Source organism: Limulus polyphemus, unplaced genomic scaffold (genome assembly GCF_000517525.1).
Source record: "Limulus polyphemus unplaced genomic scaffold, Limulus_polyphemus-2.1.2 Scaffold10373, whole genome shotgun sequence".
Lineage (NCBI taxonomy): Eukaryota > Metazoa > Arthropoda > Merostomata > Xiphosura > Limulidae > Limulus > Limulus polyphemus.
This window is the reverse complement of record NW_013675983.1, coordinates 1-2,891: the sequence shown is the minus strand read 5'-3', so window position 1 is coordinate 2,891 and position 2,891 is coordinate 1.

The following is a 2,891-nucleotide window of genomic DNA, read 5'->3' as shown; positions in this document are numbered from 1 at the left end:
ACGATTCACGGACTTTACTTAAGTCACTACCGCGCTTGACTCAATTGTCCGTCTCTATCTCTGCCTGTCTTCAATTATCTATCCGTCACTTCTCGTCGGTCTTATATATACGAAATAGAGGGCGTCTGGTAAACACTCGAGCCTTCAATAACGTTCTAGATACTCATTACGTGTTACCAGCGTCACGTGACTTCCGCTGTCGTAACAATATTCAGTATATTATTATTATAAAATATTACGCACATATATATATATATATATATATAGGGATGTACAAAAAATTGAGTAGTTGTTATACGACTGGCAACATCTTTTATTATTTCCTCCACGCTTCACCTAACGGCTTTTTAAAGAGATTAACAATATAATAGGCCTAATACTAATGTTTTATGAAAAGTGTAATTTTAATAATTTTTCGCCAGCTTGTAGTTGGATTAAATCACTTATATAAACAATGTTCCGACCACTACTGTGTTTGTTGTATCCTAGCCGGCCTGAAGAGCTCTGGATTGAGCAAAAGGCGTCGTCAACAAATGTATATGACGAATACAGTGTGGTTGGAATACTGTTATTATACACTCTTCTAAATCTTGAAAATCCATAGAGACTAGATAAATAATGTAGTGTTTGAAAATGTAATAGGCCTAATATTAATGTGTTACAAGTATAAAATTAACAATGTGTTCTTAAATATTGATATACACGTACACACCTTACCAACAGTATGCAGTTTGTTTAGTAATTAAAATAACAACAATATAAGCATATAAGGAATATATATATACAGTAGAACCTTGCTGCGCCATTAAGGGCAGACTTTTTCAGTCTCTTTCCTTTTTTTTACTATTTGTAACCAAAATAAATCTTCCAATGACGATCACCTCAATATTCTGGACTTAGGGCAGTGTCTTGTCTATACGGGCAGTTATCTTTGTATGCATGCACGGCATAGCGTTAACTTCTAAACATCCCAGAAGGATGACCAATACTTGTTATGTTTATTGGATTTGCCCCGAACTATATACTGTAATAAATGTTTTTACAGATTCAAAGTGCAATCTTATTACTCTGGGGAATTCTCGTTGTAAACACTGTAGGGTACATAAGCTGATTACATGTTCTCGAAGCAGGGGTCAAGTCGGCTTATTTCTGTGCGCGTGCTTTGTTGCCACCGAGAGTATCGTATTATGGTGTCACGTAAACAGTCTAATGACACAGGCGGTGATTTGTTGCTTTATTTTCAGCAGATTTTTACTTCAGTGTTGACAGTAAAATAAACATAGAAAATAAATGGGTAATGTTTAGAAATTCAAACTCTGAATAGAAGTACTTTGAAACTTTTTAACCAATAATAGAGAAAAAATGGCACAGCTAATCCATCACCTGTTGACAACTCTTCATGTTATGACAACCCATGTCCGGCATACACCAAACAAAATTGATAGGGGTGGGGGCTTAAAATTCAGAAATTTAGTATGGTCAGTATAGGAATCGAGCTTTGCGTGGCTCATTTTTTGATATTAAGGGAACCTTGCTATAGAGGGCATTTGGAAGGGTGAGCTAATAGACTAAAATATATATGTTCCAACACATATACGTAATATGGTAAAACTCACAGACACTATATTGCACTTAATTTACCAATAAATAAAGGGAAATAAGCCATTTAAAGATGTCCTTCTTTATTAATTGATGGAGCCAAGATCTAATAAGGGGTGGCTATCTTTTGTCAAGATAACGGTGACATTTAATATGTATTAATAGTGAAATGGTGTTCAGTCTTGGGTAAGCCTATATCATCGCCATTTTACTAATGAAAAGTTGTCTCCAAACAATGAAACCTGGTTGAAATGATTAAACATATAAATTGAAAAATGATGGTTTGTTAAATTTTATGATAGTCTTGGCAATAATAATTAAAAAAACAAAGCCTGAACTTATACACTACGCACCTGAAACTTGAAGCAATGAAATGCTCGTTGCAATTGCGTGAATTTCGAAGTCCAATCTTTTCTGAGTATAAAATAATTCACTTCTTCAATAAATATTTATCTTGTAATGGAAACCAAGGAGGAAATGGGATGCATTTAAACACAAATATATTAATTGTTTCTAAACACAGCATAAATGGTCTAAATAAATATTTATAATTGCAAATATATTAAAGTTTAACATGTCAACTGAACAGTTATTTTTCCCAGTATACACATCCTGCAGTTTCTTAATAAAGTAGTTAGGCCTACATTATGTCATTACTTTGTGCTACTGTAGCAATACTTAAGTTACCGGTAATTTACTAATATATATATACATTTTTTAGTTTTAAGACACGGAGTTCAACGCAGTTATCAATGCTTACATAAGTATGGAGTTAAAAACAAAAGGAGATCGGATTACACAACATTCAGCTGTTTAGCTTGTGTTACATAAAATCGCATTTCAGGGTGAAAATATCAGTACCAAAGCTTTGCATCAAAAATAAGATTCGCATCCAGTAAATATTTTATTAATTATTTTTTTCTATTTTGTTCACAGATTTTTAATTGTTACACATAATTGTAATTTTCTGTGTTACCCAGTCATGTACTTTGGTTGATAATGGGAATGTTTACTTCCCCCCCCCCCCAAATGCCAGATATAAATTAAAATTAGATTTATATACAGACAACTTTCCACTTTCAAAGACTGTATATATATTTTTTCATATCACCCAGACTGCATCAAGATAGTTTTTGCTGAATTATACCATCTGTTTCAATGTCTCAACTTCATTTCTCGTGAAAGGACTTGCAGAGCTTTTTATTTTGTTACATCTCTGGTCGTTAGTTAATTTTCCGTAAAAATTCTTTTCGAAGAAACATTAGCGACACAAGTCCTTTCTTAAATAAAAC